The sequence below is a fragment of the Phascolarctos cinereus genome, unplaced genomic scaffold (genome assembly GCF_003287225.1).
Source record: "Phascolarctos cinereus isolate Bilbo 61053 unplaced genomic scaffold, phaCin_HiC Scaffold_4;HRSCAF=312, whole genome shotgun sequence".
In the NCBI taxonomy this organism is placed as follows: Eukaryota; Metazoa; Chordata; class Mammalia; order Diprotodontia; family Phascolarctidae; genus Phascolarctos; species Phascolarctos cinereus.
In genome coordinates, this window is record NW_027555847.1 from 672,889,672 (window position 1) to 672,911,562 (window position 21,891).

Consider the following 21,891-nt stretch of genomic DNA (forward strand, 5'->3'; position numbering starts at 1 on the left):
GCTTTGAATGTCAGAAAGAAAAAGCACTTTGTTTTAATCCCAGCTCTCCTACTTTAAGGGACCTGGTGGAGATTCCTAACCCTCTGAAGAAAGGTTGTTGTTGGCAGCTTTTGTATTTGTATCTGCAGTGCCTAACACAGTGCCTGACACCTAATGGCGCTTAGTAAGGACTTGCTGATTCACGGAGAACTCAATAGGCAGAGATAAGGAGGAAGAGTAGTAAAGCTTAATTGAATTAATTGAAGTAATTAATTTGAACTGCACTAATTAACCTCTCTGAATTCTATCAATTTATGACCCCATAAATGTTTAATGAGTTGAATTACATAATGCCAGGCACAGCTTCATCCCTAGAAAAGTGGGGAGCAAGTCTAGGACCTGTCTCAGAGGACTGGGCTAAGGGGGGCAGTGAGGCAGAACAAGACTCAGGGGCCTGGGGAAATAGGAGCCCTAAAGGTCTGGCACTGTCAGTGAGCTCACTGTGTGAAGTTGGGCAAGTCATTCTCCCCTGCTGAGCCTCAGTTTCCACATCCATAAAATGATCAATAAGGTCACTTCTAGCTCTAATATTCTATGTTTGAGGAGAGGCAGCTGAGTGTAGTAGTTGGCTCTACAACTAGAGGTACTTTCTAGCTGCCCTTCCAGCAGGGGTTGGCTCCAGAATGGATCATCAATAAACCATAAATGCTGGGATCAAACTTGAGGGCTTGGCCCTCACTAGAACACAGCCCTAGGGAAGCAAGTGAGCTCACTCACCAAGAGACTCAGGGGACCAGCCCACCACTGGCAAAAAGGGAGAAAGCCACGTGAGAGAGTACGGTCAAATCAAATCGCTCAGTGCCAGAAGTAACTCAGCAACTTCTAACTGAAATTCAGGAAACTACCGACTTGGGGGGGAACAAAAGAAACTGCCAGGAATGAACTCCTCTACCTGACTTAGGATGTAGTCGTCCTCCAGCAGAACTAGGAATTACTCCCTGGAAGTAAAGATGCCAAAATCTCACATCAAAATGTGCACTATGTGCATTCTGAGCAGCAGGTCCCAAGAAACTTCTTTTTCATCAAAGGTGTGGCTCCCAGCATCCTAACCCTGGCTGGTGACAGAATCTGGCAGACTGGAAAATGGACAAAGGCACGGGCTCCCATCCTGTTTGGGTTAGAGGCTAAGGAACCCACAAGGCAGCAGCAGGCTCCACATTGGCCTAATTCTTTCCATGACAGTTTCAATTCTAATCTCACCTTCACTGACAGGTGTCTTAGAGGTCATCCAACCCAAGGCCAACCTGAAGTAGAAATCTATTGGCAGAGAAAGAGAGACAGAGACAGAGGCAGAGGCAGAGGCAGACAGACCTTGGATCAAAGGCTGCTATACAGGGTGGTTCCATGGTTGGACAGCTCTGAGTGTTAGTGCTTATTCTGAACTGAAATCTGCCTGCCTCTACCTCCCCACTGGGGCTGGTTCTGACCTAAGGGGCTGGACAGAACAAGTCTACTATGCCACAGCCACCTGATGAATAAGGGAATGTCGTGATCATGGCAGTTTTGTCTCCTTTTCCCAACTTTTCCCTCTCAAAGCTAAATAGCTCCAGTACCTTGCAAAGGACCATTCTAAGGCCTAGTTGCCCTCCTGACATTATCTTCCCTAAAGCACGCTCCCTAGAACTTGATCCGATATTCCTGAAGTGGTCTAATCAGGGCAGAGGACAGTGGCACTGTCAGCTCCCTCTCTTTGGATAAAAAATACTCTGGGAATTTAAAACATTTCAATCAAATATCTGAGAATACACAGCTCCAGGCTGTCCCTAGAGAAGCTGAGTGTTAATTTCTAAGTTCTAAAGATACGAGGATGCTGAGGTATTAAAATGTGGCCTCTCTGGGCCTCTGTTCTTCATCTGTAAGGAGTTCGGAAGAGGCAAAGAATAGAGGGTAGAACAAGAACCCTTCCAGCTCCAGGTCCTAGGTCCTTGGAGTCATGGAAGGGTTGGGAGTTGGTGACGATGCCCTGTGATGTCCCTTTCTTCTCTGAGAGTCTAAGGTTTTTTCTCATCTTGTCAAACTTTGAGCACCAAAGCATTTATTTGGCTCCTGTGTTTCTGTCTTCCATGCTCACTCAGAGATGGGGGGAGGGAAGGGTTGAGGAGTTTCCTAGAGATTCTTTCGCCGCCAGAAATTATTCCTTAACCTAGTACTAGGCTGAAAAGGAAGCCTTCCTGAACACCCTGGGCCCCAGCCAGCCCCTGCCTCCTCGGCCTCTCTCTTTATTCAATAATGACTTTTGTAATCATTGTTCCAACCTGGAAAATATAAGGGAAAATTTCCCCACCAAGGTTCAGTCTTATTTTTTATTTTCTTTTAAGTCTTCTTTTGTTCCCACTTTCTTCATATTGATGTATAAATAAATATTGCTTGAGAACAATTTTTAATTAAAGTTTATTTCGATGATTAAAAATCTATCTTTCTTCCTTCCCCAAAAATAAAAAATAAATATAACAACATAAAAAATATAAATAAGATATATGCCTAGTAAGGCAAAAACTAATTCCCTCTTTGCTCATGCCCCAAAAATACATGATTCAATTGGTTCCCTGAGTTCATCCCCTCTCTGTCTGATGTGGACAGCATGTGCTTCATCACGGGCAAACTGGAATCAAGGGTGGTCATTGTGTTGATCAGAGTTCTTCAGTCTTCATCTTTAAAATACTGTTATTCTAGAAATGGTTTTCCTGGTTCTGCTAACTTCACTCTGCATCAGTTCATGCAGGTTTGGAGAACAATATTTAAATCAAAATGAACAAAATATTTCCCCTCTCTGGGTATCAGCTTCCTTTACTGCCAAATAGAAGGGTTTTCAGCTAAATGATCCTCTAAGCTATAAAACTCTGTATTCTAAAATCGCTTCTCCAGACACATAACACTCACTAGCTGTGTGACCCTGGGCAAGTCACTTAACCCCAACTGCCTTAAAAAAAATTGCTTCTCATTCTGACATTCTCTATTCTAAGAATTCTGCTGGCTGATATTCTATGTTCTATGCTCTCAGTTCCTTCCAGCCTGGCATTCTCTATTCTCCATTCTAAGAACTTTCAACTGTGACATTCTGTGAGTCTAGAAATAAAACTTCACTGCCCACCAGGAGGGAGAAGAATAGGATAGCCCTCCTTCATTGTCAACTGTGCAAATCGGTCTATGCCTAGGGTATGGGTCCCCAGCTCAAATCTGTATGCCGGAGCACACATATACTCTTAATTCTTACCATTACAGAGTGTTAGCATTTTTTAATGTTTTCTTCTTTTCCTGTGTGCCAGCACCCAAACAGACATGAGTCACTCTGCAAAAATACCCAGGGCTTAGGGGGCAGGCAGGCCAAGCACTTCCATGAAAGAAAGAAGCTTTGAATGTTAAAAATACCTCAGCAGCTTTCTACCTTGGGACTATGTTGTTTTATCTCATTTAAGTAAATGATCAGAGCAGAGAAAGCCCTAGGGGTTCAGAGGCAAGAGATCAGCCACCTTTTAACTGGGGGACTTTACAAAAAGACTTGACTTCTTAAAGTACTGTAAGATCAGGAAACAGAACAAATCACTTTCAGCTGAGAGACTGGAAGAAATAAGGGCAAGCTTCCTGGAAGAGGTAATTTCGTATCTCTGGGTCTTAGTGTGCCCTCCCCACACCCAACAGAAAGTTAGTCCAGTTAGCCTCTACAGTGCCTCTGAACCTTAAAATGCTGCAGTGTGAGATCCTCGGGGAGCAAGGAGAAAAGGCAGGCCTGATTCCCTGGGATCATGGCCAGACGTGTCATGATCCTGCCCTAACCATCAGAGAGCACTGTCACGCCATGTCTCCGGAGCACATGTTCCTCCCAACTGAGTGTAGTTACGCCAAAGTCCTTCGGGTTATAATCAAATCAAGTTCTTGCTTCCCAGGAAACTCTACTGCCCAAAGGTCACTCATGGTTCTCAGCGGGGCCTGTAATTGACCAGAATTGGCAAAAGGACCCAGGCAATGATTTGAGAACCATATCTTAGGCTGAATAACAAGGAAAAACCACTCTGGAGGAAGGGCCAGAAAGCCACGGACAAAAAGTGACCTCCTCCACAGACCAGGCACCCCAGCCATGCCCAGTCAGCAGCCACTGCTGCTCCTGAAAGACACCTCCAACTGACACTTCTTTCCTACTTCAGAGCTCATTCTTCCAACAAACACTGATTTCATGGCTCCTCTGGACATTGTACTGAAAGAAATCAAACATATTTGCATCCGAGGGGTTGAAAATCCAGTTGGAGAGGGAGCATAAAATGACTTCTCAAACAAATGAATTTAAAGAAAATTGGAATGCACGAAGTACATACAAAGACTAGAATGTAAGCTCCTTGAGGGCAGGGACTGTTTTTGTATTTGCTAACATTTGTATTCTCAGGACTTGGCAGAGGGCCTGGCACAGGGTAAGTAAGGGCTTACTAAATGTGTGTTGACTTGCCTCAAGTGCAGTAAGATTAAGTGACAGAGAATCAATCATTTTCAGGTGTGGAAAAGCTTTCTGGAAGAGGTGGCGTGTGTGCTGCCTTCAAAGATGAGGAGGACGTTCCTAGACAGAAGTGGACAGCGGGGAGAAGGGCCTTCTAAGGGTAACAAACAACTGGGTATATATGCTTTTATCCACCACTGGTAAAGGGAGGTCCTGCTGAGTAAGTACAGGGCTGGACTTGGCATCAAGAAGATTGTGGCTCGAATCTACCTCAAACACTAAGTGTTTGATCCCTGGCAAGTCAATCGACCTTTCCAAGCCTCAGATTCTTCATCTGTGAAAGAGGGAAAATAAGAGCCCCTTCCTCCTAGGGTTGCTGTGAGGGAAGGACCTATGTGTAAAATTTTATTTACAACAACCTTTTTTATGGTGGGAAAAAAACTGGAAAAGGGGGAGAAGGGTGGTGGTGGTGGTGACCCCCAATTGGGGAATAACTAAACAAATTTTGGTATGAGAATTCAATGGAAGGTGATTAACTGAAAGGGTTAGATTCCAAGAAACAAGGAAGATTTATATAAACTGATGCAGAGAAAAGTGAGGAGGCTGAGAACAACTTATACAATGAACAATTTATACAATGATGACAATATTATATACATCAAAACAACTTTAAAAGACTTCAGCCCAATGATGACTCCAGAAGACTAATGTCCAATATCCAGACTCCCTCTTGTTGGAGAGGTGACAGCCTGTGGAGAGCTGGAGATGCACAAGGAGACAGACTTTTCCACACACAACAACTGCAACAAAAATAACGTGTTGCTTGACTACACTTTTGTTGCGAGGGAGAATCGAAGTTACCGTGAAGCCCTGGAGACCTAAAAGGTCTCTCACCAAAATGACAAAAACAGAAACAAAGGGAAAACACAAATATTCGTTCCCTCCCAAATTTTCCAGTCCTTTTCATGCGCCTCACCCTTACCTGAATCTTTTTTTCCTCCTCCATGACTTCAAAAGGTCTGGGGAATTTGCAAACTCTTGCTGAAGTCTAATTGCGCCAACCATTACAGAATTTACACAACAGAGCAGGGAGTGAACACATACACACACACACACACAAGAATGCAAGGAAGTCAGAAGCAGCCTTAAAAGCCGAGCTAGTAACTTACCTTTCTTTACAATTACAAATGTCTAGCAAGAAAGGACTTTCAGACACAAAACAGATTAAGAGATAACAGAGCTGGAAGGGACTTACTTTAAACTCTTCATTTTGTAGATGAAGAAACTGAGACAAGAATCCTGCCCTAAAGACTTATGCACAGCAATACGTGGCACAGCCATGATTTGAACACAAGCCCACAGTCTCCCTTTACACTTAGACACACTTTCTTTTCTAAACAACCTTGATAGGATTTCACATAAGATCTCTCTCTCTCTCTCTCTCTCTCTCTCTCTCTCTCTCTCTCTCTCTCTCTCTCTCTCTCATATGAGATTAACACAGAGAAAAAAGTCAAGAGGCACGATGCTATCTGAGGGCAGGAATTCTGCTTAGAACATCACATTAGGTTTTTTAACTACTGCAAGAAGGAAGTAAATAGTTTTAAGAGAGTGTACTTCAACCCCCAAAAGGATTCGATAGAACTTCTGATCGATTTCCCATACAGAAAAAACCCAGTGGTTGGTATTTCCAGTCAATAGCCGGCAAGAAGAAATTCTCAGGTGGGCAGCAGTAGTGAGCAAGGGCAGGACGCTTTCAAACTGAGCCCAGGATGTTTCTGGCCAGGATGGCACTGCTGACCCCACCTGGACCACTGACCCAGCCTCCTAGCTGGTCTCTCTGCCTCCTCTGGATCATGTACAGGCCAGCAGAGGTATCTTCCCACAGACCAGATCTGGGGTGATGTCACTCTCCTGTTCAAATTCTTCCATAGACACCCCAATGCCTTCTAGGGGAAGCCTGAGTTCCTCTGTACTGTGGTGTTCAAGCTCTTCCGTATGATACCCCACTATACCCTTCAACCACATCTCCAGCCATTCCTCTACAGGGACCACCCCACCTGCCCTAGAGGCCGCCTCCCCTGTGTCTCTGTCCTGTTCCCTGGAACTGGAAGAGCATCCCCTTTTGCTCTCCCTATTTCCTATTCATACTCCCTGTCCAATCTCCTGCAGAGAAGCATCCCCCAAGCACCCTGGCCCACAGAATCCTCTGACATTCTCTAATATTTATCATCTTGTTCTACTGGGCTCCAGGGGGAAGAAACAGGACCAGTGAAAGGAAATCACGGTCAGTCTGTAACCAGCATTTATGACATGTTTACTATGTGCCAAGGACTGTGCTAAGTGCCAGTGATACTTTTGTCATTTACTTGTTTTCAGTCGTGTCCGACTCCTCATGACCCCATTTGGAGTTTTCTTGACAAGGATTCTGGAGTGATTTGCCATTTCCTTTTCCAGTTCATTTGACAGAAGAGCAAACAGAGGCAAACAGGGTTAAGTCACACAGCTAGTATACATAGTCCCTGCCCTCACTGAGCTCCTGGTCTAATTGGACAGACAACAGACAAATAACCAGGTACATAAAAGAAAATACTGAGAAAATGAAGGGTCACTGAGAGGGAAAGGCACTGGGAGCTGGAGGGGCACGGAAAAAGCTTCCTGTAGAAACTGGGATTGGAGCTGAGTCTTGAAGCAAACCAAGGAAACTGAAAGGCGGGGGGAGAAGTGAGAGTATTCCAGGCCAGGAACAGCCGGCTCTTTAAAAGCACATGGAGCCAATGTGTGCAAGGCCCAAGAAGGGAGCCAGAGCCCCTGAGATGTCGAGCTTGGGGAGGGGGCATAAGGTAGGAAGGGGCCAGGCTATGATGAGGAGGCCAATACTGGCTAAATAGAAGGAAAAGCATCCTAATGAGGAGCACTGTCCTAGAGAGGACCGACTGCTCTGGGGTGGCGATAATATTAATGTGACAACTCACATTTTTACAAGATAAAGTTACAGCAGCTCTGTAAGGTAGGTAGTGTAACTACTGCTATACCCATTTCACAGATGAGGAAAGTGAAGTAAAGAGGTGTGCCCACAAGCTAGGCCACTCTAACTGCAACGGCAGCATGGGAACCCGTACCTCCCTGGCTCCTGCCATCACACCATGCTGCCTTAGACTAGGGAAACGGTGAACATCCTCACACTGGTAGGGGGGAATGAGCATGTGGCAGGCATGGTGTAAGGAGGGGGGCAGGATGAAATGACCTCTGATATTCCTCAATTCTGGACACTCTAAGTGTGCACAAACAGAAAGCAGTAAGAGCTAACATTTTTCTAACGCTTTAAGGTTGACAAACAGTTATTGCCCTATCTCATTTTAGCTTCAGAACAACCTTGTGAGATAAGTGCTATAGGTGTTTTACAGAGAAGGAAACTGAGGCTCAGAGGGGTCCCTTGCCTCTGGGTCTTTCTGACCCCAGGTCTAGTTCTTAGTGTGCACGTGGTCAGCACTTAATAAACATTTCTTGATTAATTTCAGTAGAATGGGAACATTTGGATGTTGTCACCAGCAACAGAAAACAACCTTTGATGAAAAGGATTTGACAAATGAGGGGGCGGGAAGGCCACTGGAGTCACAATCACTAGTAGGTGACAGACCAAGATGAATAATGTGGTCCCCCCGCAGAGAATCTGGTGCCACAATGCCGGCTTATGAAAAGCGGGCTTGTTCTCCCAGGGGCCGGGCATGGTGGCAGAGATGGCCGGCTGCACAGAGGGCAAATGGAGAGAAGCACAATGCATTGGAGGAGGGGGCAGGAAAACACAGCCTTATCTTACCTTCTGGGACGCACGAAGCAGAGCTATGTCAATATTTTCAAAGCATCCAAAAGCGCAGGCAAAGCCTCCAGCCAGCTGGTCAGGAGCTCCCTCCGCATCGGTACCCAGGCCATTTCACGGAGTGGGAGAAAACCTTCCTGGTCAGAACGGGAGCTTCCTGCAGCTCAGATGTAAGACCTGGGCTTCCCCTAAACTGCCCAATGTTTGATCTCCTAGGACTCAGGGACATGTATTTTCTGGTCTCTGATTGTCTCCAGGGGCTCCACAGAGAAGGGCCCCTTTTTTGCCTTATCAGACCCTAAACCAGGTCCCCCAAATTGCCATGTTTGACATCACAGCTCTAGCTGCAAACTTTCATATGAGGCAATTAGAAGCCAGATGATTATTGCTGCTTTAAAGATTTTGGGGCCAGAGAGCCTAGAACCTAAAGGGAATAAAACCTGTGTCCTAGTCCTTGACTATTAACCATGTGAGGGCAAGCAGTGAATCAGAATTTCAAAATGAAACAATTACACAATTTCACAGACAGGCAGACAGACAGAACCTCAAAAGTAACCAGAGCAATAGCTATCAGGGAGCTGGAAAAGGCCTGAAAACATAGAACCCAAAATCTCAGAGCTGGAAGGAATGTGAGAGCACTGACGAATAGCCTGTCTCAGCAATCAAGTCACCCGTACTCTCATTTTACAGAGCAGGAAGACTTCGGCCCAGAGGGATTATGGGATTAGCCCAAGGTCAAACAGTGAATTAGTGGTAGAGCCAAGACTAGTCCCCAGTCCAGGGTTATTTCCATTACCCCTAGAGCCGCCTTATTTGCATTTTCTATAAAGCCTAGATTAGGATCTGTACAGAAAAGGTATTCAAGGAATACTTGTCAAATACAGTTTGCCCGTTACAGACAGGGCTAGCTCCTCATCCCAAATCCACGCTCTCTGGCTACAAGGCTTTAGGTCTAGCCTAGGTCTAGGCTCCCAACAAGGGAGAGCTGCCCAAAAACCCTCTGGGCCTCAGTCCACAATGCTGGGCAAGACGACAAGACCCTTGAGATAGCTGAATGAATCACTCGGTCTTCTCAAAGCTCTCCCGGCTTCCCTTTTTGGTGAAAAGCTCTTTTTGTTCCCCCCTCAAGGGGATTCTAGCCCCTGAGTCAGCTAAAACCAAGCATTCTAACATGGCCTCCACAACAGCCCGGGGAGAGTTGGTTGGAAAGCTGGTTTATGGGAAGGCCAGGGATTTGTACTTGTAAATTCCACCAAGGGTAACGATTATCTCTCTAGGCCACTGACATTTCCCACAGTTCAGAGGGGCCACTTTAATTCTGGACAAAATGGAATTTCATCCTCTCCCAGAGCCCACAGCTCTTGAGTAAAATACATGATGGGAGCTGGTGAGTCATCCATTCCTGTTCCTGGAAAAGGAGAGGACAGAGGAACGACAGTGAGGCAAGGAGAAATGCAAACACGGAAACTGGGGACAAAGACACACAAACACACGCTGAAGGAAGACGCAGAGATCTGAGGAGGGGGGAGACACCCAAAGAAGGGAATCGGCAGAGCATCAGTGAGCACTCAGGATGCGTCAGGACAGCTGCTGAGCGAAGGGAATGCAAGAACAAGAAAGTACAACAGCCCCTGCCCTCGAGGAGTCTCCGTCTTTATGGAGGAAGACACCAAAGGAGGTGCCAGAAAGTGGGGAAGAAGGACAAGGAGATAGCGAGGAAGTGGCTCAGAGGCCTGGGCCCCAGCAAGGGAAGGTGAAAGCTCACCTCTCAGTAGTAGGGGACCTAGAGGTGAGACTCAAGTGGATCACACCTGAGCCAATCCTGGGAGGATCTCTTCAAGCTCCTGGCTGCCATCCTGTATGTTAGCTGTCCTTCCTCCCAATGTGGTGTCATCCGCACGTCTGATGACTGTGCGGGCCTCCCATACCTTTGTCTAAGTCACTAGTAATGCTCAACAGCACATAAGCAAGGACAGACAGACACCAGAGGCATTCCATTAGACACCCATTACTAAGACGACATCAAATCCTTAACAACCAAACTTTGGGTCCAGCTGTACAGACAGTTCCAAATCCATCTAATAGTACCACTGTCGAATCAGGCCAGGTATGACTGTTCTTGATGAAGACAACATCTAACCACCCAAACCAATGGTTCTGATCACGGCTGGTGAGAAACTACCCCTTTGAGAAAGGACTGGGATTTTGATAACAAATGGAACTCCTGAGATGAGAACTCCCTCTGCCAATGTGGAGACTGTAACCATCTATAACCTGGTGGACAAGACCTGCAGATGGACCTGAGGGACACACAAAGAGATGAAATGACTTACCCAAGGTCATAGAGCAACTAATGTCACACGTGGAATCAGAGCCTAGGTTTTTCTGCCTTGAAATCCATTACTCCACCTACGATACAAGACTAGCTTCTTTCATAATACATTCTAGAATACTCCCAGAAGTCAAGGTCTGGCTCATGAGCCTATAGCTAGCAGACTCCATTCCCTTTTCTTTTTAAACAATAGATACCTGCCCTTCTCCAATCACAAGGTACTGTTCCCATTCTTCCCAATCCTTCAAGGACTACTGAGAGGGAGTGGCTTAGCAACCAGGTGTTGAGGACATCACTTGGGCCTGGGTGATGTGAATTCACATTAAGACTTGGGTTCCAATCCTGACTCTGCCGCTTACTAGAATTACTTTGGGAAATTCATTGCCTTACTGTCCTCATCTGCTTAAGAAGGAAGCGAGGGCAATGATCTCTTTGTCCTTCCTAGCTCAAAACCTTATGAACAGATAGAATATAGGTAGCAACGGAGTGAGAAACAGGTAGTCATAAAACGAGAAAGGCAGCATGGTACAGTGGCTCCTTGGAGGGGTCCTCATCATTGTGCAAGATCCCATCATGACATCCCATTGCAACTCCCAGATCTCCATTTAAGGAGGGAGCTGGGCTCAAAGCATCTCATTTCCCACCTGCTAGCAGCACTCTGGCTTCTCCACAATGCCCACATGTGGGGAGGGCACCTTCCTCCTTTTGTGTGTTGGCTTCCCCCATTAGACTGGAAGCTCCTGGAGGGCAGGGACTCTCTCTTTCTTTTCCTTATGTGCATACCCAGCCCTTAGAATAGCGCCTGGCACATAACAGTTGAATTAAATTGAACCGAAAAGGTTTCTCTTCACAACAAGATGCCTTTTAAATATGCATCCATAAGTCCATGATGTCTGAATTTTGCAAAGAAACACAACTTCTGCAACTAGTCTTTCTGCCTCCAAGTCTTTCACATGGCGTCTAGAAGCTATTCCTGATGCACAGCTCTGACCAAGACACTGCTCTACCAAAAATCCTGAGGGCTCCCTATTGCCCCACCCAAAATCAGGCAATAGATGGGTGATGCAAAGGATAGAGCACTGTACTTAAAACCAAGAAGGCCCAAGTTCAATGCCTGCCTCAACCAATTACTAGTCACTTAACTTCTGTCTGCTTTGGTTTCCTCAACTGTGAAATGGGGATAAAAAAATACTTATTTTGGGGCAGCTAAGTGGCACAGTGGATAGAGTACCGGCCCTGAAGTCAGGAGGACCTGAGTTCAAATCCAGTCTCAGACCAAACACTTGACACTTACTAGCTGTGTGACCTTGGGCAAGTCACTTAACCCCAACTGCCTAAAAAAAAAAAACAAACCCCCCCCTCCCTTATCTCCCAAAGTTACTGGTTAAAAAGATAACATTTTCAAAATGCTCTGCAAACCTTAGGGCATTATATAAAGGCAGCTGTTGTTGTTATTAATTTTTTTTTTATTTTGGTGAGGCAGTTGGGGTTAAGTGACCTGCCCAGAGTCACACAGCTAGTAAGTGTTATGCGTCTGAGGCCAAATTTGAACTCAGGTCCTCCCATCTCCAGGGCTGATGTTCTACCCACTGCACCACCTAGCTGCCCCCAGTTATTACTATTATTAACAAAACAAAGTATAAGCCTCTGATGCTGGCATTCAAAGCCCCCCACAATCTAGCCATGTATCACTCACACGACTTGCTACTGGATGCTTTCTGTCACACCAAATCATACTACTTGTCATGCCATTTCTGTCCTTACCAGCTGTTTCCACGCACTGACTCATGCTGTCCCCCACGGACCCACACCCACACAGCGGAGCCTGCTAAAATCCCTCCCTTCAAGAGTCCAGCTCTGGTGCAACTTCTTTTAGGAAGCCTTCCCTCACCCGATATGCCCCACTCCACCCCAGCCAGAGTGAATGTTCACAGGCTCACAGACTGAGCGATGGAAAAGGATGAGTCAGCATGGTCTGACTCTGGAGTCTGAGGCCCCGCACAGAAATTCTGCCTCTGAGTTGGCATCTGAGGTCTTTCCGGTGTTAGAAGTTATGACCCACTGATCTGAGGGGCCATCTGACCGAACATCTTCACTTTACAGATGAGAAGCACAAGACACCATGGAGTTTTGTGCACTTTCCACCAGCACAGGGGCAGAGTCGTAACTTGAACCCAGGTTGTTATACTCTAGATACAAGATGTAATCTCTCCTTCAAATTTTTTGTAACACCTGGTCTGTTTCTGCTGCCTCCTTCCTCATCACATCGTATGTTTAGGAGCCTCAGAATTATCCCTGACTCTTCCCTCTCCCTTGCTCCTCCACATCCAATCAGCTGACAAGTCTTGGTGATTCCAGCTCCACACAACCCCCTACATCCATCCCTTTCTCTTCATTCATTCAGGTTCCAGCCCTCCTGACCTCTTACCTCAAACACAACAGCAGCCACCTTTTAAATGATCTCCCTGCTTCCAGTCTCTTCTTTCCCACACTTCCTCTACAGAGCTACATTAGAAGTCCTCCGGAATCTGGCTCCCACTTACTTAGCCAAGTTGATTCCCTTTCACACACTCTCCATACCTGGTAAAATATCCTCTGCCTCTACTGCTGCCCACATCTGGAATACACTCCATGTTCCCTTTGAATTCTTCCTGAAAGCGCAGGTGTCACACCTTCCCTCATGAGGCCTTCCTGATCATTCCACTCCTCAATGCTCTCTACCTCTCTGAAATCATATTCCATTACTTTTATACTCTTTTGAATCTGTTTTCCTTTGTATATGTTATAGTCTACCAACCCCCTATCCTCATGTAAGCTCTCTGGAGGCAAGAAATCTTATTTCTTATGTTTACATATCTCAAGTAGTTCCCTGTCTATAGTAAGGGCTTAATACGTGTTTGCTGAATTGAATATCTGTGTATATATCTAATTACTCCTCATCATTAAATGGCAATTTTTTTTATGAGATCCAGGGAAGCCAGCAAATGGACCCTCTCTTTGCATTCCTATCACCTAGCACAGAAGGTGCTTAAGGAATCCTTGATGACTTGGACTCATTGATCCAGATCTTTCCTCTGCACTGTATTCATGGGAAAAAGGAGAGGTGTGTATATGTGGATACATACACAGGTCCCCGAGTATACCTTTGGACTAGCTGTCTCCAACTGGCCAGCTGACCCAGCCATGACACACCCTGACTCTATGGGGCACCCTTAGTGCTGAGGCAGCCCTGGGTGACTCAAGCAAGATCAGGCAGAGGAGGGAAAAGGTCTCCTGAGTAGGGGCAGGAGGACTGGAATCAATGGAGGCTGGAGTTACTGTGGATTACTTATCAAGTCCTGTGCACCAGAAGACCAGCAGGGATGCTGACATGGTGCTTTATTTCCAAACCATGAATTTTCGTCACATCCATCTCCCTGAGGTCACTAGGCTAGTGAAGGAACCTTAAAATTAAGCCCTCTGTGACTCAGACGATGGTGAAGGGATTGTGGCAGCCCCTCTGGGAGGTACCACCTACTCAGAAATGCTGACTAGAGCAGCTTCGTTTGAAGATACAAAAATATCTGCTGGTGTTAGCTTTAAATAACAAGGCGTAAAGAGACTCAAAGAGAAAATGAAGCCACCGGGATTTCTACTTGGAGAACACTGTGGTGGAGGATACTGAATACAGGAAGATGAGAAAGATGGGGGGAACAGAGAGACAGAGACAGAGAAGAGGAAAGAGAAACTGACCCAGTCTTCACTTGAAAGGTACAGCCTGTTCCTGTGGCTGTTCTTTCAACTGGGAAATGATGCATATGAACACAGCCTTGCACATGAGAGCCACTGGATAAATGCTTGCTGACTGCCTGCCTGACTGCTACGGAGGCCAGCTATTCACGCATATCCACACAAGACATTCTCCTGCTAAGGTAAGAGTTCACAGGTCACATATCTGAATCCATCCTTTTGGAGGGAAAAGGAAATCAATACTCACACGCAATAGTGAAGCCAGGGGCAGAAGGGACTGTATAGGTCTCCTGCCAGCCTGTCCACCAGGGAATCAGAAAGACGAAAATGCAAAGATGATGTCACTACTGACTGTTTCCAAAGTTTGAGGAAGGGAGCATGGCCCTCTCCAAAGCAGTAGGGTTGTCTGAAACACAAGCTCACCTCCTCTTGTCATGACAGCAGCTGCACACATAGATCTAGGAGATCACACCCCAGCTCTATGCCTCGTCACATATGTGACCCACAGAGAGTGCCTGCCTCTCACTGGGCCTCAATTTCCCGTTTATAAAATGAGCCTGGTTCCTTCCAGCTTTAACATGCTTATACAGAGAAGCAGGGGTGAAGTCAGGGGTCCTCGGGGAAATACCAGAGAGTCAATTCTTACGATTTAAGGGTTTTTTTTTCCTTCTGTTGTGTTTTGTTTCCTCTTTCTTGTGGTTCCTCCTATTGGTTCTAATTCTTCCTTACAACATGAGTAATGTGAAAATATGTTTAATAGGAATGTATATGTAGAGCCTATATCAGATTGCACACCATCTCGGGGAGGGAGGGGGAGAAAAATTTAAAATTCAAAAGCTTATGGAAGTGATTGTTGAAAACTAAAAATAAATTAATAAAAGATATTAAAATATATTTAAGAGTAGTCCTTCCCCCCTTAATCTTGTCATTGATCTATTTCATCATAGACCAAGTAGAAGAGATGGGATTGACTGTATTGGCCATGTGGTACCCAGTCAGGGTGAATCATTCGGGGAAGGATGGAAGCCAGGACTGGTACCAGAGGAAAAGGTGGCTGGGCTGCTCCTGGAACAAGACACTCCATGTCTGGGCTCTAGGCTGCCCCCATGCCTGGAAGATCCTCCCTCCTCATCTCTACTTCCTGGCTTCCTTCAAGATCCAGCTAACCTCTCATCTTCTACAGGAGGCCTTTCTCAATCCTGCTTAATTCTAGTGCCTTCCTTCTGCTGATTATCTCCAATCTGTCCTGAATATAGCTTGTTTGGACACTGTTATCTGCATGCTTCCCTCACCGGATTATGAGCTGCTCAAAAGGGGGGACCATCTGTTGCCTTTCTCTGTATCTTCAGCACTTAGCACAGTGCCTGGCACACAGCAGGTGTTTAATAAATGTTTTCTGACAGACTGATCATTGCACCAACCTGCAAGCTGGAGGAAGAGGATAGAGGAAAGGGCCATGGTGATGACATCCAAAGCAGAGAGAGGCAAACTGAGGTGAACCTAAAGGTTGCTGACCTGTGACACCAGTGAAGAGGAGTAGGTCTGTGGATCAGTAGGATGAGGGTCTGAACATGGGCCTGGCCACGCTGATTTAGAACACAGAAGCAAAAGCCAGGTTTAAAGAGAACTGAGAGAATGAACCAAAAGAAGATGGAGTGGGTGGGAAAGGTCAAGGAAAACAACTTGAAATGACTCAGTTTGGTGTTCTTGGTGCAGGCGCTGCCAAAGCAGGGGGCTGCCCCTTATTGGAGCTTTGCAAGAAGCAGCTGGACAGCTTCTCACTGGGGGTATTGGAGAGGTGACTGTGGTTCAGGGTACCAGGAGGCTTGCATCAGCCCAGGGGCCCCTCACTTTACAGCTCACTTGGCTGGACCACATAGCTACTCCACCTCAAAGTGGCCATGCAGCCACACACCACAATTCAGAAACATTAAGCAGCTGTGAAATTTATGAATGTTCAGAAAATTATCCAGCTTTTCGTGCTGGTATTTTCTACCCCATGACCTCCTACAGCAGGGGATTACCTTACCAATCTCTGGCCACTGCCCTTCCTTAGTTTATGCTCTCAAATCTAGCTGGTTGCCTGACTTCCATTTTGGTCTGTCTCTCACTTGAGAGAGTGGTACTCTCTTCTTCCCTAGGCCCTGCCACCAGGCTCTACTCCAAGGCAGATGTCAGAATCAGAGGAAGCAGGACTAAACCAAGAGTCCGGAGTCCTGGGCTAGAGTTCCAGAGCTCTGCCAATCACTATGTATATAAACCCTGTGTGACTCACTTTACTACTCTCAGCCTCAGTTTCCTTACCTGTAAAATGGGGACAATAATGCTTATACATCCTATCTATCTCACAGGGCTGTTCAGGTGAAAGCACTTTGTAAATTGTAAAGCACCATAGAAATGGGAATTTTATTATTACAAAATGCCAAACTTTGAATGAAATTGCCTAAGGCCTCCTCACAACACACACACACACACACACACACACACACACACACACACACACACACACGCACATTTTTACCTAGATAATAGGGTTGTAGGTATTACAACTGTAAGAGATCTTGGAGAACTAGTTCAGCCTACTTTATTCAGCTGGCAAGTGAGAAGCTTGAGATCCCAAGAAGTGAAATGACTTGCCAGGGTTGGGTCTGAGCCTTAGCCCTGTGCCTGACACCATGTAAGCATCTCATACATGGCTGATGGCTGTCTGTGTACAACTCTGGGCAGGTCATATCATTGCTCTGGTCCTTAGTATCCTTAGGGACCTCAGATGACCTAGAAGGACCTTTCCCAGCTGCAGAGTTGAGCCTGACAGATGCCAACAGACAGAACAATGACTGAATATTATTCCAGTGCTAGCTCTGGGCTAGTCCTAGGCCAACTGTATATAGAGAGGGAAGACAGCAGCACACAGTCATAGGTGAGAGCCAGTCCTACTAGAGCACAAATCTTCTGAGATAAGAGTCCTTCTGTCTCTCTACTACTGACACACCTCCCTTCACACACACAAGAAAGAAGCTAAGATTTCCAAAATGAACTTAACCAGCAAGGGGGGTGGGAGCAGAAGAGAAGAGCTGGTAGACAACATACTTCAGAGAATACGAGAGTGATAAATTACAAAGCCACAAAATCTGATCTTAAGATAGTCCAAACGTAATCATAGGAGCCCCATATTCCCAGGTTCTTATGTTTCTTTTCTCTGAGCATCTAGGATTGGCCTCCTCAGGAGCAGCCTCCACAATCCCTTGACTGTATTCCCTTAAAGGAGAGTTCCTCCCCTTAGGTAAGGTCTCCCAGGGGTGGGGAACCTTTGGCCTTGAGGCCACATGTGGCCTTCTACGTCCTCAAGTGCAGCCCTCTGACTGAATCCAAACTTCACAGAACAATTCCCCTTAATAAAAGGATTTATTCTGTAAAACAAAAGGCGGCACCCGAGGACACAGAAGGCCACATGTGGCCTCAAGGCCAAAGGTTCCCCACCCTGGGACTCTAGGGAAAGGCTGTGAACACTGATATCATGTATACTCCACCTACTTCAGGCAGGCAGCAATGAACTACCAAGGTAGTTCTAGGGAAGGCAGAAAAGGGGAGAAGGGAATAAACAATTATACAGAGCCCAGTATACACCAGGCACTGAGCTGAGAGCACTCCACAAATACCTTATTTAATCTTTACAACAATCCTACAAGGGAAATACTGTCATTATCCCCATTTTATAGCTGATAAAACTAAGACAAACAGAAGTTAAATGACTTGTTCAGTGTCACACAGCTAGGAAGTGTCTGAGGCCAGACTTGAACCCAGGCCTTCTCGACCTCAGGCCTAGCACACTACCCACTGCACCACCTAGCTGCCTATCAGGGCCAAGGATTTGTGACACAGAGGAGGAGATGAAGAAGCTGGGCCATGGCTGAAGTACAGTACGGAACAACCCGAGGAGCACGAAGGAGGGGGTCAGGAGGGAGAACGCTGAAAGGACAGAAACACAAATCGAGCCGCTCATACACATGGACACGCCCCGAGGACGCAGCCTGACAGCGGGATGACAGCTGGACGATGGCTGGACAAGCTCAGCACGCTGGCGGAAAGTCCGAGGCTGGCATGTCCTCCCCCTGTCGCGCTGTTCCCTGAAAGGGAAATGCCACCCGGTGCTGCTTCACCCACAGCTGGGTCCTTTCTGCCACCAACCCACCAGGGGTCACATGATGCCGAGATCTGGCTCAAACCAAAACAACTGCGGGGGGAAGGGACATGCTGGAAACCCAAGCACAAAAGGATCTGACTGGGAGACAATAAGCAAACAGCTGTGCACAGGATAAACTGAAAGACTGAACAAAGAGGAGTGGGGAAAGGCCTTCTGTACAAGGGGGAGTTTTAGCTGGGACCTGCAGGAAGTCAGGGAAGCCAGAAGGCAGAGGGAAGGAGGGAGAGCACGCCAGGCCCGGGGCAGCCAGGGAGAGCCGAGAAAATGCTGCCCACGGCCTGCGACAGGCTACTGTGGGGGTGACAGAGAGTGACAGCTTGGGGAGGACCTAAACCACCTATCCACCTTGTAGTTTTACAGTCTTGTGCAGCGAGACCTCAGAGATCCTCTGGCTGCTCCATCTAGAGTGGAAGCTCCTTGAAGACAGGGCTTCTTCTTGCCTTTCTTTGGATCCCCAGCAGAACACAAAGTTCCCCACAGAAAACTCTGGCCAGGGAGATGAAGTGTCCTCTTGCCCAAGGTCACTGAGGCAGTAGGTAACAGAGCCCGTCTGCAAAGGCAGGTGCTTAGATTCCAAACCCAGCACGCCATCTCTCAGGGTTGTCGGGGAGGCTCCAATGAGATAATGTACTTAAACATTTTGCAAGCTCTCAAGCACAAAAGAGATGTCTGCTCCTACAACTGTGGCTATTATTAGCCCAACCTGATTTTACAGATGAGGAAACACAATCTAGGAGAGGTTTCTGACCTGCCCACTGATTGTCACAGAACTATTGAACATCGGAGCACATATCCAAACCCACATGTCCTGGACACCAAATCCAGAGTATCTCCTTGAAAATTCTCCGTTGCCACTTCATTGGCTCAAAAGAAAGGCAAGAGGAACCGGCAGACAATTAAGTACAATGGAAATGTATGAATTAAATGAATGAATGAATGAAAAAGCACTTATTAAGTGCTTTCTATGTGCCCAGCACTGTGCTGAAAATAGGGAACACAGAAAAAAAAGGGTAGACAGTGTTCTGGCAAGGAATTCACACTCTAGTTAGGACAGACAATACATAAAAGAAAATCCATATTCAAACTGCAATTCACCCTACTTTGGGTTTACAGGGCTAATATTGGAAAGGGCAGGGAGTACTAAGAGCTTGGTAGGGAGCGGATGGTGAGGCCTGAAAGTCCTTAGTTTTTCTAAGTAGTGAAGATGAACATGCTAGGGAACTTGAGGGCACAGAGGCAGGGAAGATAGTGAGAAATGATGCTCCTCTTCTGCCTCTTCAGAAGGAAGGGAGCTGCTGATGTCCACATAAGTCAAACCCCATGAGCAGTTAAGCAGACGATGCAAGAAGGAAGGCGCCCAGTCCAAGGCCAGGGCAAACAAGAGCAATGAACACATTTATAAGATGCCCTAACTTTACAAAGCGCTCTCTTTACAACAACCCAGTGGGATATGCACTGCAAGTACAACCCCCAATTTACAGATGAGTAAACCGAGGCTCAGAGGGAAGATCTCTAACCAACCAACGTTTATTACATTCCAACCATGTAGAACAGAGATGTCAAGCCAGCGCAGTCCAACCAGATTAAAATGTAATTGGGAAACGTTAAACACAATAAAGCTACAAAGCAACGAAGACGTTGTGGCTTCATGGTGTGTCGTGGCAGCACCATCTCAAAGAATTCAGAGTCAGACCATCTCTGATCCAAGTGCAGGGATTTATTGGAGACTGATACCTTTCAGAAGCAGCCTAGGTTCCAAGAGGAACCAAGCAGCTTAGTAAGACAAATCAGGCAAATTTATAGTGTATGGATGTTTACTACACAACAGAAATTGTGAATATTAAAAAGGCAGGAGGGATTTGTTAAGAGATTAGGTAATGGGGAGGGGTCCCTTCCATGATTCAGTGGTCAAACATCCTGGTCATGCTGCTTTCTAATTGGCTAGCTACTGTGGTCCTGCCTGGTTAGGTACTGTGGTCCTATCTTTGGCTAAAATGGATGATGTGACTGTGGTTGAATACAAGAACACACCTGTTCAAATATGTGAACTGGATCTGGGGGCAGTGGTTAGCTAGGGGCAGCAGCTGTATTGAGTCCGGGGGCCTGAGGTGTGATTAAAGTCAGATTGCATGGTTAAATCAGGACATGTCTGCTGCTGAGTGGGGCCCAAAAGCAAGTTAGGATGTTGGGGCTGGAGTCAGCTTTATTAGGCTTCCTAATTATCAAACATTATCAAAGATAATGTTAATTTATGATTTTCTATGTCCATATGAGGCCTGCAAGAATTGATACCAATGGGGCACCTAGGTGGTGCAGTGGATAGAGCACAGGCCCTGGAGTCAGGAGGACCTGAGTTCAAATCTGGCCTCAGACACATAACACTTACTTGCTGTGTGACTCTGGGCAAGTCACTTAATCCCAACTGCCTCACAAAAAAAAAAAAAGAATTGATACTAATAATTTGCTGGGTTCTGGGGATATAATTTTTTTTTAATGCTACTATTCTTGCCCCAAAGAATCTTATGCTAGTAGAAAAATGAAGCATGTGTACAAATAGCTATGATATTCTTACACAAAAGAAGTCAAACTGAGTAGGGGGAGAGACTTGAGGGGAAGGGCTAACTTCTGAGAGGAACTCAAGGAAGTCTTCATGGGAGAGATGCCACCCGACCTGGGCTCTGAAAGTGGCTAGGGAGGGGGAGAGCGGGTTCCCTCACACGGGAAACATAAGAGATGTAAAAACAAATTAATTATAGCTATGGAAGCAGTCCATTTCAGGTATGCACAAATGCATGGAGGCAAAAAAGGAAACAATGAACCAGTCTGGCTCGCCTGATGCTGTTGCTGTTTTTCCTTTGTTCTCAAAGAGAACATCAGGGAGGCGATGCCAAGACATGCAAGTGAATTGGATTTCCGTGAGGGAGGGCTGTGCAAAATTACCAGCCTCACTCTCTCCCCCGGAGCCAACTGGGTCCAGTGGCCAGATATAGATTAGGACATAAACATTATATAAAGAGGAGTAGTTTGAGATAAAGCTGGATAAGTAGCCTGGAGATAAATTACAGAGGGTCTTGAATGCCGGACTAAAAGTCTGTAGCTGAACCTGTAGGCGTCATGGAACCATTGAAGGTTTCTGAGCTGGGAGGTAATGTATTAAGAAGATTCCTTGGGCAGCATGTGGAAGATAGACTGAAAGAGAAGAGACACTAGTGATTTGAAGACCAGTGATGCAGTTATCACAACAGTCCAGGCTAGAGGTCATGAAGTCTCAAATACAACAGTGACAGTGGGAATGGGGAGGGAGAAAGATGAGACATCACAGGAAGAGACCTTAGGAAGTCACA

The 21,891-nt window shown here is 46.2% G+C and overlaps 1 protein-coding gene across 3 annotated transcripts in view; it reads right to left on the reverse strand.

Moving 5' to 3' along the window:
• SBNO2 (strawberry notch homolog 2) overlaps positions 1–21,891 on the reverse strand; it is a 231,629-nt gene that overhangs the window by 99,585 nt on the left and 110,153 nt on the right. The window lies entirely within an intron of this gene.